A 16,706-nucleotide genomic window follows, 5' to 3' on the forward strand; every position below is an offset into this window, starting at 1 on the left:
TCTAGTAACTGTAAAATGTGTATTATGCGATTGTGAGGCGCTGGAACATAAATATGGGTAACCAAGAAAAGAGTCTGGTATATTTTGGACACAAAACGACAACTGATTGAGATAAACTTTAAAAACAAAATGAAAATATCGTTGGACAAATTTTTAACTGGAAATGGAGAAGAAATACATTCGTCATCATTTTCAAAAATTTCACCTGCTCAAACTCAAGAAACATCATTTGTGTCCGAAATGATTCTGGTAAAAGACCAGCAGGAAAAACTAAGCAATTACGATTGTGAAGATGAAACAAAATGAAAAAATATAAATTTAAAATCATATCAAAAAAATAATGCAACTAACAGTTTTGTAAACGATATTGCGTTATGGCCAAAATACTTACGGACACCATGAGAGAGTGTTATCTAAAAATCTATCAAAATCAATAAATAAGTCTATCTAAAGCAGGGAAAAAGTTAAAAGAGATTGGTTGGGTTATACTGAAATTAACAACTTATTGTACCTACGGTTACGTCTGTAAATTATTTTCCAAGCTAATAACGCTAATATATCTGTATTCATCTGTATCTTTCTTGTATTGTTTTTGTTTAACTTTCTTTCCGTTCTCGTCAGTTCGTATTTTTCCCATTATCGTTCTTATCTTATTCTCTGCCCATACTCTGTAGCCTAGTGCATAGGCACAAATTCACCCTTTTCTTAAAAACGCACCCCTTTAAATAGTAACACTCCGCGGTTTTTTCATATTTAGGGGTTGATTGACCATATGAAATAATGAAACTCCTTTAACGTTGTAGTGCCTTTCTAAAGTACATAATCGATAGCCTATAAAAAGTGCTTCGAAAATTATTTGAAACGCATTCAAATATATTTCTTCATGGAAAATATTAAATCAATTATTCTCGATGATAAACATTTATTTTTATTCTGTATCGAAACCTTAGTGTTAAATCTCGTACATTAGTAATATTTTGAGGCGATGTTTCTATATGATATATATCCACCATTTAAAGTTTATTGGCTCTCGATATAATTAATAAAAAAATTACTCTTCATTAGAAAAAATAGTTCTAATCATCAATAGCTGTTTATTACCATACAAATGGATTTTGTTGTCAATCAACTAATGGATATAGATATTAGAAGGAAATTGTTTATTTTTATTCATGACACAATATTATAATACAATAACAAACGATAATTTTTAGACCGAATCAAGGTTATGGAGTATCGATTGGGGAGGTATATTGATAGAAGGTTGTGTGAATAAAAGATAAAAGCTTTTATGTGACCTGTTCATTTTATAGAGACAATATTTTAAAGCCGATAGAATGAAGGAACTAGACAATGATTCGGTACAAAAAACACGAAGCAGTTAGAGCATTTAGGTCAACAGTGGAGTTTTTTTTTGGATTTTGGTTACGCCATGAATAAAATATTTTTGAATACAACGAATGATCTAATTTGGAAATAAAGGATATAAATTATTTTACCTTAATGGCTCCAGTGAAATTTTGATTGTCAATTTTTTAAATTTTATAATCAATAACATTCAGTCCTAGTTTTTCGACTTCATTATTTAGTTCTTGGCCAATAGTAATATTCACTTAAACGAATTATTACCGGAAAAACAATATTAATGAGAAAGATTATATTATATTATTATTATATATTATTAAGAAGAAAGAAAATAAACAAATCTTTTGGTTCACTGTGCCTACATAAGAAAAGCAACCAGATTGAATGTAATAGTAACAGGAAGATAAGACTTTTGACTACAATCTATGAGATACCGCCGTATTTAATTTTCACACGACTTCGCCACCCAAATTCGGTATCCTGGGAGAAAATTCTGGGTTAAAATCAAAATGAATTCAAAATTGAACGGTCTAACACTGGACCATATCTTGATATTAAGACAGATCCTTTAAAAACCAACGAATATGATATTATTATTTTATATACAAAGCGGCATATAATAAGGTCATACATAAGATCAATTATTAACTGTAATAGTATCAATGCATTCTTAAAACAAGTTGTATTTTCACTAGTAGTTTTCATGTCAATTAACACAATTGATTTAGATGGTTTATCATCAAAACTGTTAAAAAGATCTGTAACGTTAATTATGTAGAAATTCTTAACCCCTATAAGGATTTTTCAGCCATTTTCTTAAAAAGGTAAGTATTTAATAAAAATCATGGAAGCCGTGATTTAGAGAATATGACTAAATTTCTTCTTTGGGAATATGTCGTTTCAACACAACAACATGGATTTGTCTCTGGTCGCTCTACTCTAACCAATCTTTTATTTTTTGTTAATGACTTGACATTATCATAACTTTTTGCAGCTAGTAAATGTTGTTTATTTAGTCTTGTCCTGAGGCTTTGAGTGTGTTATTTCATAAACTATTATATATACATTGCAATGTTAGACTCTATTTTAATTTGGTGTTCCCAATGGCGCTATTCTTAAATTCCGAATACTTTTCCGAATTAGTAAAAATAATCTTACCGTATTTTCTAAATGGGCAACCAGTACATTCTGTGCCCTCCTACAACGACCTTGGATTTACATTGATTAAACTGCCAAACGTGGTCCACATATTAATCCTATTTGTAAATATGCGAACTTTAGTACACACGCACTTCCACCACAAGTTCCTTTTCCTAGGGGAGATGAAAGGCCGACGGAAGAGCCGAGCAGTGCGTCGATTCTTTCGCCGTATGACTCACGTTTGATTTCTATATCTTGAATATAATTCTATATGTTATTTATTTTTTCCAAATATATTTTTATTTGAATTATACCTGAGTATTACTGAGTCTGCTATCTAAAAGAGCTACCCAGACTATATTATTATCTTATTCGGAGGCGTTTCTTAAGAGTTTCAATGCAATCATTCTTTAAACTTTACACTATTTATCTACGACCGATAATTAAATAAGTTGGTCCAACGAGGTATCCTGATTTGGAAATAAAACTTTGTTGGAAAATGTTTAAATAAAATTTACTCTAATCCATTTGAGACTGAGAGGACAGTCTTATGAAGAAAGAATCGCCAACCTTACTTCATTTAAACTTCGCCGACAATGTGGAGATTTAATTACTACATTCAAAATATTATAAACGTAAATTTTAGAAATCTCGATGAAATGTTTACCATAAATCAGGATGAACGCTTAAAGTTTAGCAGATAAACTTCAAAAAGAGAACTTTTGTAAAAGCCCAATACAAAACTGCCTATCAACCAAATACAGTTTTGAACAGCTGAAATAACGTTAGTAGAATAATATACAGTGTGTAAAAGCCAAATGGAATAAATTCATTATTTAGGTTACTGTACATATTTATAAAAAATTCCGAATCACGTCAAATTTAAATTATAACTTGACATTCTTTAACGTGAAAATGCAACTCCTACCTTCAACCCCCTTAGAATGACAGGTACAACCCCCAATTTTTAAAATAGGAAGTATAGGCTTGTGATATATCGTTTGAAAGGTCTTTTCATTCTCCATTCAAAAATGTTGTCGCTTTCAAGTTTATTAAGATTAATTAAGATAAAATAAATTAAAATCATGTGGTTACCGAAATTCGCTACAATACAATCAAAAACTAAAATGTAATGCAAAACGTAATAAAATGTAGAACACGAAAAAGAACTATGAATGTTAATGAAGTAGATGTTAAAAATGTTCACCGCGAACGTCTTGGCAACATCCTAATCTCAAATAAAACTGTCTTCTAACATTATTTAAAATAACAGGCGTGATCGACCTAATCGCAAGCGTTATTCGTTCTTTTAAGTCATTTAAATCAGAAGGTTTAGTTTCGTACATATGGCTCTTCACATATCCCCATAAAAAGAAATCTAATAATGTAAGATCAGGTGATCGCGCTGGCCATTCAATCGATCCTCGCCTCCCTATCCACCGATTGGGAAATATTGTATCGAGGTACTGCCGGACATTAAGTTGGTAATGTGGTGGTGCTCCATCCTGCTGAAACCATATCGTATTCGCTGGAACTTGAGGGTTTCCTGGATCAGGATATAAATTTGTCAACGTTGGAATTACATAATTTTGAAGTAGTGCCAAATAATTGTTGCCATTCAAGTTGCCCTCAGTGAAAAAGGGATCAATGATATTGTTTCCTACAATCCCTGCCCAAACATTAACCTTTTGAGGGTATTGAGTGTGTTCTTCTCTCATCCAGTGAGGATTTTCCGTGGCCCAGTAGTGGCAATTTTGCCGATTAGCATGACCGTTAAGTGAAAAAGTACACTCATCAGAAAACATAACGTCTTCTAATTGGATAATATTGTTATCCAACATGTCCACCATTTGCTCACAAAAAAAAGTTCTCCTATCAAAATCGTCTTCCATGAGCTCCTGAGTAGGTATCATCTTATAGGGATGCAATTTATTTTCTTTTAATATGTTTACTATCGATGTATGACTAGCATTGAATATAGTGGATGCCTGTCTACTCGATGTATGTGGATTTTCCTGAAACTCAAGCAACACATCTAATTTGAGTTCATCAGTCAGTGCATTGGCAGCTGCTTTTTTTATCTGCCTTACATGACCAAACTCGCGAAACTGCTTCTCTATTTTACTTATTGTTCCTTGGGATATAGGCGGTAAATTAGGAAATTTCTCATGAAATAGGCGAGTTACTTCCTGTTGTGTTCGGGTGTTATCTCCGTAACCAATCATTTGTAAAACTGTTATTTTATGCATTTCCGTTAATCTAACCATTTTTCAGAATTGAATTGAACGAACTTTTTACTTAAATTAAAATACTGACAACTTAAATAAAACAATTTACTAATGCGTGTTAAAATAACGTTGCCACGGAAATTCTTTAAAGTGTTTTAATGGTTACCATCTAAAAACCACATTGCCATGGTTTTTGTTCACTTTCTCATTATCAAGACCTAAACGGGAAATAAGTTTTGAGTATATTTTAGCGAATTTCGGTAACCACATGATTTTAATTTATTTTATCTTAATTAATCTTAATAAACTTGAAAGCGACAATATTTTTGAATGGAGAGTGAAAATACATTTCAAACGATATATCACAAGCCTATACTTCCTATTTTAAAAATTGGGGGTTGTACCTGTCATTCTAAGGGGGTTGAAGGTAGGGGTTGCATTTTCACGTTAAAGAATGTCAAGTTATAATTTAAGTTTGACGTGTTTCGGGATTTTTTATAAATATATACAGTAACCTAAATAATGAATTTATTCCATTTGGCTTTTACACAGATAGTTATTAACATTATCTCTGCTCCTCCTACTAGTAGTTCTCTTAAGCTATTTTCTTACGGTATTTTAAAGCAATTAACAACTTTTACTGGGAATTAACTACAATTTTAGTTTAAAATATGTTAATTTGGACGTTTGGACGCGCCACGTTTATTTATCTAACATCTTTATAAAATCGCGGTGCTTATTTGCGGCAAAATTCCAAAATTGCATACAAGTGAACTCTTTACCTTTAAGACGCATTTTAATTTTTGTTGATAGGACACTTGAATCAGAAGATATCGAATTTTTACTGTCGAGCTAATACAAATTTGATTGAACATTGATTTCGCACGCGTAACTGACATTCAAAATCGACGGTCTCTTCAAGCGTTGTTTGTGTGATAACAGTTCACTCTATACAAAAAGTGCTAATAAACATTTTTGTTTATAATTATCTCAGCTACATTTTTTATCGGCGTACAGATTCTTGGTAAAACAATTTTTTTGGAGTAGTACTATATTTCTTACCTTAAAAATACTTTAATTACATCTACGCTTATGCAAAATATCCTATATATAACACCTGGCGATTTTTTATTTGCAAATTCTGTCTTTATTTTATTAACCAAATAACCGACCGAATGTTTGACCTCACTTTTTACGTGGTGCTCAGTTACAGCATCTTATTCTCTATTCTACAGCATCTCAGTCAAAAGAATTATTTGTTTGGTTTTTCTTGAATCATTTTTGATTTAATCCATTTTTACAAAAATATCAAGTAATAAACAAAATAAACTGTATTGTCTATACAATACAATGTTAATACAGCAAACATATTTCTCTCTTTGTCAAGTTCTAATATTCTTCAAATTACCAATTATTTATGAACTCGATAAATTATATCCACAAATTGCCTAGCCGTATTTAAGCTACTTGCTTTATATTTGCATAACATACATCTAAAAAAAAGGAATGTTCATATACCAGTAATAAGCCTTTAGTGTGTTTTTTATATTTAATTTAAAATAAAGATATCATGGCCAATCACCATATGAATACACAGTAAAATACTACGATTTTGGAGTAAAAAGGTTACTTGTTTAGATAAATAATAAACCAATTCCAACGTTATTATTAAAGTAACTTGAGCTATCTTTGTTATGTATATACGTTATATTATAACGTTGCAACATTTTAATTAAGTCAGGAATATTTTACCATTACCTTAGAACGAGAATTGATGCCATTAGTCTTTTCTAAATATAAAACTCGACGAAGTTTGTAATAATATATTCCAAGTTTCGCCAGATAACAAAAGCAATTTGGCTACCATTATATTTGGTAGTAATCTACGACATAACGCAGTTAAAATGTGTTATGATAAGAGATAACGCGATAAAGTGAAATGATTTTTACATTAATTTATCGTTGTGGAAAAGTGAAAATACCGTTAATTAATTTGCGAAGTAGCTCTAATACTTACTATGTAATAAACGTGTGTACAGATATAATGACAATTGAATATTATCATATAGAGTTTTTATGATGAGGATATTTATTTAGATTTACTATATTAGAAAGTTCAATGAAGTAGATTAGTAATGAAAAATACTAATTATAGAAATTATACTAGGATTATACAAATATTTGATAATTGTTTATTCAATTTCACTTAGATAGACAAGAATATAATCTATTACTTGGCGGTTTCTTTGTAAATCGCAGGTATATATTATAGGGGCGTAGATATGCGTGGACGAGGCGGGCCCTCGTCCACAGCCTCACACTAAAAGGTGTTTCGCTTACTTCCTCGAACTAAAAGAAGCCTCGCGAGGGCTTAAGGCGCGTTTTCACGGGTCGATCTAGGTTGAACGATTTGGATCGTTCGACCATAATTCGATCTGTGTGGAAAGCAAAAAGGTTTACACGATAGGCGATAAATGTTGAATTAATTGTGGTACAAAACGGCATCACTTGAAGTGATTAATGTAGGTGTGCAATTAATTTGTTGCGCAAATTGTATGTTGTAATATTTTTTATTTTATTTTTCAAGTAATTTTCAGACATATTCGGTTTATTCATATGTTGTAGAATTGCTTGCAATGCGGCTCGCCTCGCTTGTAGATTGCTATAAAGCTCAGTTTGTGGATTCCATAATACATCATAGTTTTATTAAGCATCCAAAAATCTTGCCATGTCTGCATCTGACCATTTTCACTCATTTTTTCCCAAAATTACAGCTTGTCGCACTAAAAACAACAACTGTATACACGCTAGAAGTACTCTACTCGGCTTTCTGCACGTTGTGTTTTCGTTCGACGAGATGTTTACACATTCGATTCCAGTCGTTCGTCATCGATTCGGCGACAATCGCCCATCAAAAGTAGACAGTCTTTCTACTTCCGTCGAATCGACTCACTCCGCCGAACGGCCAAGTCGATTTATGGTTTACATATTCAATTTGCTTTCGATTTCATAATCGACCTAAATCGTTCAATCCAGATCGACCCGTGAAAACGCGCCTTTAGGGATAATTTTTACCTTAACCCATTTAGGCCCATAGTTGCGATAACGCAACACATTGAATGCAATTTTTTTTACATTCATACCTAAGTTTTTTTATAAATTGCGGATAGTATTGTGTTAAGAAAGATTTGTCAATTCAGAAAAACATTTTCCACGCGAAAAAGTATAGTTCGAAATAGCGTTAAAAATAGCAAAATAACGATAGAAATTATTACAAGTGAGGTACATTCTCAAAAAATGCTTTAAAATATTTAGGTTATCACACTCTTCCCCGTGTAAAACTTTACTGGTCGTCCGATGAGGATAAGGGAGTTCAGTTTGTGAAGAATGCAATGTCTCGAAATAGATTTCTTGAAATAAAGCGAAACATACATCACGATACATTGCAGATAACGATCAGCTAGATAAACAAGATAAATTTGCAAAAGTTTGTCCGATGATCGACCTGTCGAATAAAAGTTTTTTAAAATATGGTGTTTTCAGTCATTAGTTATCAACAGATGAACAAATGGTCCCTTACTTCTGCCGAAATTCGGCAAAAATGTTTATGAAAGGGAAGCCTGTTCGTTTAGGATACAAAATGTGGTGCCTTGCATCTAGCAATGGATATTTATACAATTTGTCCCTTATGCTGCAAAATCCAATCAGAATAATTCAAACGAGTTCAGTATGAGTGAAGCAGTTGTTATCAATGTTTTAAAAGTCGTGGAGGACAAGTCTGCACACAAGATATATTTTGATAATTACTTTACCAGCTACAAGTTGTTAGTTCATTTAAAATAACAAGGATACTTTGCCACTGGAACAATACGTGAAAACAAGCTGCTACATTGTCTGTTGGAGAACACAAAATCCATTGGAAAAAAACATCGCGGCACTATGGATTGTCGTTACGATCAAACTAATAAAATAAGTGTTGTGCGTTGGAACGATAATTCTGTGGTGACGGTGGCAACTAATTGTAATCCAGTAGAGCCGCAAACCAGAATACCTGGGCCATATAATGCGCAATGAACAACGATATGACCTACTTCGGACCATACTTCAAGGTAAAGTGCATGGGAAAAGAGGTCCAGGACGAAGAAGAATATTCTGGCTGCATAACCTGTGAAAATGGTTTAACTTAACCACTACCGGACTTTTCAGGGCAGCAGTCAACAATGTTAGAATAGCCATGTTAGTGTCCAACATCGAGACAATCTACCACATGATTGAACGCAATAATGAAAACTGGAGAAGGCGTTGTAAGCTATGTAAAAGTACAACTGTTTTTATGTGTAAAAAATGTAATATACCATTGCATCTACATTTTTTCAAAGACTACCACAACTGAAAATAAAATTATTTTTATGTTATACGTATCGTCCCAATGTTGCGTTAAAGCAACGTTAAAAAAATAGACGTGTAGTTTTATTTTCTTCATGTAGCTTTTAAATTATCTTTATTTGTGTTTAATTAAATACATATTTAATAAAAAATCATTGGTTTTATTATGTTTTCTACAAGTGGGCCTAAATGGGTTAACTACATTCCAAGATCGCTACCATTAAATTGACAGAATACCATAAATAGTCTTAAAGATAACTGGTCTATGAACTGGGGAACCCCGATATATCTCTGTAAATTGTAAATGTGATTAAGATTACATGTGGTCGTGTACTGATGCAAACAGATCTTCATAAAACGATAGGTATATATTTACTTTTACTACTTATATTAAGAAAAAAAAACACTTGCTTAAATAAATTTTCAAAATGTGAGCACCGAAAAATAACTCTTTGCAGATTTTTTATGTTTTTAGTAAGTAAAAAGGTTTTGAAATTGTTTTCTTGTATCTTGTCTAAGTTAAATATTATATTTATACTAGCTGACCCGGCCACGATTTGCTTTGGCTTGGTTATTATACGACTAATATTATGTTTAATTTATTTAACATAGTTAAGTAATTATCATGAAATCCGTATTGGCATCCACGGTGTATCCAGAGAATTTAAAAATTCTTTGGGATAATTTACCTGGCACCAACTGTTGAATCTGGAAGTTAATTTCGTTAACATCATCATTTTTCGCCACAAAATTGCACGCTCAACGAGCCAATTATAATTTAAGTGATTATTCAGTAAAGCTGGGAAGACACAATTAATTCATATTTAGTCTCAACAAAAATCCAGAAATTATCTAGAAGTTTGATTCTTCTTCTTCTTAGGGTGCCTGTCCGTTCCGAACGTTGGCGATCATTCTGACTATAATGACTTTGTTGGTTGCTATACGAAATAACTGTGTTGAGGTCTTTCGGTACCTTGCTCTTAGGTTAGCAAGCCAGAATATTCTTCTTCGTCCTGGGGCCCTTTTTCCTTCAATTTTACCTTGCAAAATGCATTGAAGTAGCTCGTATCTGCCTGGATTTCTCAATATAATGTCCCAAGTACTGCAGCTTACGGCTCTTCACGATGTTGACCAAATCCGCAGTTGTGTTCATTCTCCGCTGTAGTTCTTCATTGGTGACTTTGTCTGTCCATGGTATCTTCAGGATCCTTCTGTATGACCATAGCTCAAAAGCCTGAAGTTTTGATAGAGTTTAGAACGCAGAAAAAGAATGCACTTTTTGCCTTTTCGATGCGACATTTAATCTCTTGGGTATTGTCCCACCACTCATTGATTATAGTTCCCAAGTAGTTGTATTGTGAGACACGTTCAATTCTCATCTGGTTTACATACAGATTTGCTCCAGTTATGTTTTCCTTGGTGATGATTATTAGCTTGGTTTTGCTGGTGTTTATATCCAGTCCACATTTTCTACTTATTTCCGTTATTTTGTTCATTAAGTTTTACAGCCGTTCTATGGCATTGGAAAACACTATTGTATCATTTGCATAACGCAGGTTATTGAGCTTGACTCCATTTATTGAGATGCCTTTATCAATATCTTTCAGAGCCTCGTCAAAAATGTGCTCCGAGTACAGATTGAATATCAGCGGTGAAATTATGCACCCCTGTCTCACTCCCCTTAAGATTTTGACCTGATCTGTATATTCTCTATCTATTTGGAGTACCGCTGATTGATTCCAATACAGGTTAGCTATTATTTTTAAGTCTTTTCTGTCAATTCCTGTCCTCTTCAGCACTTCCACCATTTGTTCATGCCTGACTCTATCGAAAGTCTTCTTCTAGTCAATCAGGCATGCAAAAACATTACAGCTGACATCTTTACATTTCTGAAACAATACCTGCACGCTAAATAAAGCTTTCCTCGTACCAACGGCGTTCACAAATCCAAACTGTTTAGGCGCAATTTGTTCCTCGCATTTCCGGTAAATTCTTTTGTGGATGACTTTTAAAAACAGCTTCAGCAGATGGCTCATTAGGCTTATGATCCTATAATCTTCACAAAATTTTGCTCCTGTTTTTTTGGACAATGGTACAAACTCCGATTTGAGCCACTCTACTGGTATTTTTCCTGCCTTTGTATATTTCATTAAACAATAATGAATTCTAAAAGAGTTGTTGCTATGTGTTTATTGAATCGCCCTTTTCAGCACCGTAGGATCAAGCACAAGTGGTGGATTCATGCTATCAATCAAAGCAAAGAACATACATGAACATTCTACACTCTTTAAAGAACTAAGGCGTGATGGTGTTAAGTTTTTCAACTTTTTCAGAATGTCTAGTGGTTTATTTGATGAACTCCATGAAAATAACCCATTGCAATCTTAATTAACACTCACTATCAAAACTGGTTTAACACGTATGTGTGTGTATGCTGTTGATTTCTTTAGTATCTACAATTTAACCGAGCAGTCGACTGGAATGGCTGGTAAAAAATGATGCGTGTGCAAGTAAGCCTGTATTTAGTCACCTATAGCCACTATTTTCCGGTACTGCCGGCGATGCAGTGGCAGTGGCTTGTTACTCATCGGCATTTTACCGGCACCGGTCGGCGGTCGGCGTCGTATATGCCAGGTTTTGTCCTCACAGTAATGAAATTCGGACGACCGGTATAAAATCGACCGTCCAAAATCGGTGTCTGTGTGCAATCCGGTGTGGGTGGATAATAATTTAAAATGAAAAAAATCGATAATCTAGTCTTGCATTCTGTGAAGCTTTACTACGGCTCAATATTATAACGAATGTATCGAATGAGTTTTGTCCACGAATGTCAAAAATATTCATTTGATTTTTCAATTAAAAATTTTATAATGTAGTTAAAATATGACCATTTGAGCTGAATCCGTTCCTGAATCTTGATTGCTTCTTTGCTTTGTAGTTATCTAATTTTGATGCTAATCTATTTTTAGTATTTTAGTTTATACATACTATTCAGTAGAGACTGTCGTTCGTTAGATCTTTTCTGTCCCCTTTTATAAATAATAATATTACTATTTTGTTCTGGTTGTTTTGCCTGTTGTGCTCTCTAAGAATTGTATTCATTACGATATATAGGATCTTTAATTAAGCGTTTGCTATTTTTAAATTTAAATACAACAAAATTTGTGTCAGATAACGTCGAAATTTTGTATTCGTTTGAAAGACCTCTCGATGTCATTATGTGTGGAATATACCGTCAATAAAATTTCCCCTCGGCTTCGCTGGGTGGCGTGTATCCGAAATGTCCAATTTTCCATGACTTTAGCGCACAAATCAGGCTGAATTAGACGACATGGGTTAAGTTGACTTTAAGGTCCGCCGTGGTTTGCGATTAGAGAGTTTTAAGCCCCGTATTTCAGTAACTAAACGTTATACCAAAGAATATGATCATGCGCACTAACAGAAAACCAACGGAATGCTCTATTAGCGCGTAAGTTATTCCCTTATTTAGGTATAAATAAGTGTCACGTTATTAAGGAATTACATATTTGTTATGTTGTTAAATTGCCATATATCTAACTCATAAAAAATGAAAAGTCATATGAGCTAAATGTCATATGATTTGGAATACGTAAAGACCGAGTTAGTCGAGGAATATCCCTTTTCTTAAATCGAAAATTTAATTCAGCATATTTGTCTTTAATTGTTTCCAACACAAAATGTGGTCTTGGTGCAACAGGTATTACAGGATCAAAAATATTGTGAAGAATTAAGCCTCTTATCAAATTGTGATCTATTAGTTCTCCGTGTTTTCGTCGTCTTAATATATTTTCATTGTTTTCAAATAAAATAGGTTATAGAACTGTCGTTTTATAGGTTACGTTTGTCAATGTCAATTAACGTTAATTTGTGTTACCGTAATTTCTAAAAGGATTTAAATACGATTTTAAGTAAAAACGTTATTCTTTCTTTCTTACTCAATGCGCATGACAAGTATAACGTTTTACGTTTAACGCACATAAAAAAATAGAGGGCATAAAAACTCTATGGATTCGCATATATCTGTAACGTAAAAAAACTCCACAAGAACGAGTCAGACGGGGTCAAATCGTCCGATCTTGGTGGTCACTTCACGTTAAATCTGATTCCTATTCTTCCCTAAGCTATATTAGCTGTTTTTAATATCTTCCATAAAATTGTAAAAGTGTGATCTACTTAGTGCGGCTTCAATTGCTTATGTTTTCTCAGTCCCTTTTTATGTATATATTTTTTATTTGTTTATAGTTAGTAAACAGCTTGCCAAATTATCAATAAAACTATCGAATATCTACTAAGCGTTGTGTGCGGTACCTGTTGCCAACTCGAATCAAAATATATCATTCTGTTTGATTTATTTAGAATGTTTACATAACACAACGACATTTTTTAGTAAAACTGTAACAGCTTTCAGCTACTTTTCACACAAAAAATGATCGTGTGGTATGTGGAATGCCAAGTTTGAATCAGTAAAATGTGAGCATTGCTATAAATATCAACCTTGATTCTACAAGAAAACATACAAGGGATAAGTATAACCGATTTAATTAATGATTTAATGAATATCACTATTATCTTACATTAATATTCATTCATAAAGTAGTTTTATATCTGCAATTGTGGTCAATTTCCATTATTAAAATGCAATGGTAAAATTCCACACGGCAACCAGCTGCATAACGTATAATAGATTTAAAAAACTTGATTTGAGATAATCAAAATATATTATCTTCACAATCTCCTTTCCCAATTTCCTCCCACCCCTATACAGGGTGGTCTCTAAGTAATTGAATCGGTGAGTTGAAAAAGGTACACATTCCAAAATGGCTATTTTTCATGAACCAAAAAAAACTGTTTATCTGCAAAACTAAATATGTTACAGAAAATGTTTCAATTATTATCTTTACATTTATGAATTTGTGAAAGTTCATAATTGAAACATTTTCTGTAACATATTTAGTTTTGCAGTTAAACAGTTTTTTTTTTGGTTCCTGAAACATAGCCTTTTTGGAATGTGTACCTTTTTCAACTCACCGATTCAATTGTACAAAAAAAAAAACAATAGATTCTACACTTTAAAATATTACGATATAAGCCAACTTGCTTTAATAAAATGTTGATAATAAGAAAGATACAGGGTGTTAAATTGGAAATTAAAAATTTTATTTTGCGGTATAAATTTTATGTTTATGAACATTGACGTAAAAAATTTACAATTGGGTGCTCTTAAGTATGAAAAATTATAATTTAATACACATTTTGATGTAGCTGATAAAGGGCCACATATATGTCATAAATTTGCGCTTAACTTGCAGAAAAAGCAGAAAATGCCGAGGCATAATATATTTTTTAATATGGATATGAGAGATATGATTGTTATTTATTCTCATCAACACTTTAACTTGCGTGCAGCGAAAAGAAAATATTTAAAAAGTTACCCATACAGGCTGCAACCTAATTACCAAACCTTTAAACATATATTTCGGAATTTAGGCGAAAGTGGTTCATTTTGTCCTTAACGTGACAACATATGCCGACCGAAAATAAATTATTACGTCTGATTAAGATCTCCAGCGTTAGGAATTAGTAGAACTTTAGTTTTAAAAATCCTATACCATGAGCATTTTTACCCATACCATTTTATACCCGTGGAAAATCTATTACCAGCAGATTTAGATAGACAAAATCTTAACCACTCTTTCATCGATAGAATATTATTTACGGACGAAGCTACATTTACACGCCATGGTGTTTTTAATTTAAGGAACAATCATTTTACGAATACTGAATATCTTCATGTTAAGAGAGAAAGGCATTTCCAACATGAATTTAAAATAAACCGTGTGGAATCATTGGTAATCATTTTTTAGGACCATGTGAGTTACATCGTAATTTAAATGGTGAGAACTATTTACATTTTTTACAAAATGATTTTATTGATTTGTTGGAAGAATTGCCATTTAACTTAAGGTAAAATATGTGGTTTATGCAAAATAGTACAACACCACATTAAACGAGGGCAGTGAGAACATACTTTTAAATATTAACTTTTTTCTGAACATTGGATTGGTCATGGTAGTATCTTTCCTTGGCCACCACGTAGCCCAGAATTTAATCCTTTTGATTTTGGTGTATAAAACACAATGAAACAGCATGTATATAAGAACCCCATAACATGCGCAACCAACTTTGGAAAGAAATTAATACTGCAGCAGTTTCTTTTGAACCAACCATGCTATTCAATATGAGACGATCTTTTATGGAACGTATTGATAACTACATTGAAAAAAATGGTGGACATGTCGAACACTTACTTTGACAAAAAGTTTAATGTTATTTAGTTTAACTATTTCTTAATATGGTTTGTAAATAAAATGTTTTGATTATGACTTCAATTTAATATAAAACTTAATGTTTGATGTAAAATCCTATTATCCTATTATTTTGTCAAATCCTTTATATTTAAATTTTTATTTATTCTACTGATATAGTTATTTTCTTTAATATTTCGTTAACTATTAACTTTAGTTAAAGGTATTTTATACCAAAATTCAGAAGTATTGATGTTTTTGTCTATTTTTCCGTCGTTACCTGTAGCAATTGCGTTAAATCAGAATTATGCAGCTGATGTGTAAAATGCGATTATCTCGAAAACTGTTTAGTTTTAAAGTTAATAATAATAATCTTTTTTTCTTAAAATAATGTGACTTTAATATTCTTTAATACAAATAGAGCTAACTTAAAGAGCAAAAAAGTTAAACTCAAATTTATACCAGATAGGTAGCATATGTGGCGCCCCTTTATAAACTACATTAATTTTTGCATTAAATTATAATTCCTCATACGTAACAGCATCCAGTTGTGAATTTTTATACAAAAATGTTCACAAACAGGGAAGTTATAGCGAGAAATAAAATTTTAAATTTCCATTTTAACACCCTGTATCTTTCTTATTATCATCATTTTATCAAAGCAAGCTGGCTTAAATCGTAATATTTCAAAGTGTGGAATCTACAGTTCCTTTTTGTACAATTACTTAAGGACCACCCTGTATAATTGGCCGTTCCCTCGTCGAGGTCTTTGTTCCGCATTGCGCGTATGATTTATTTGTTCCAAGATCATCTTGGTCTATCACGGTTGAGTCCAATCTCGGCTGAGATCTGGTGGAGTTAAATAAAAGACCCTTGGTTGCCTTTGGTCTTCCAGTATTCGTAAGAGATGGCAAAACTATCTTTGTTTCCCATTCTCTCCAAAATTATATCCCAAGTTTTTTCTGTCCAAGTAGATAATTCTACTGATATTGTCTAAAAATCACAATGCAGTATTATTGTTAATGTTGATTCTAGTAAAATGATTTTTGGAGTTGTTCGATGTTAGTTTAAGTCGAAGTGCAGAAACATTGTTTAATCTCGTGTCGAATTGTCTTCAGAGATTTGATTATAAATCGAAACTCACTGGTAACTCACTGTTTTGATGAAGGTTATCTTTCTAGTATTTGAAGGTGCAACTGTACTTCTGAGTGCGGAATTTGTTTGAAACAGATTTGTTTGAAACAGTTAGTAGAATGCCGCC

General features: G+C 32.5%; 1 protein-coding gene across 5 annotated transcripts in view; it reads left to right on the plus strand.

Annotated features, from left to right (window-relative positions):
• CaMKII (Calcium/calmodulin-dependent protein kinase II) overlaps nucleotides 1-16,706 on the plus strand; it is a 699,413-nt gene that overhangs the window by 106,835 nt on the left and 575,872 nt on the right. The window lies entirely within an intron of this gene.

Source organism: Diabrotica undecimpunctata, chromosome 7 (genome assembly GCF_040954645.1).
Source record: "Diabrotica undecimpunctata isolate CICGRU chromosome 7, icDiaUnde3, whole genome shotgun sequence".
Taxonomy (NCBI): Eukaryota; Metazoa; Arthropoda; class Insecta; order Coleoptera; family Chrysomelidae; genus Diabrotica; species Diabrotica undecimpunctata.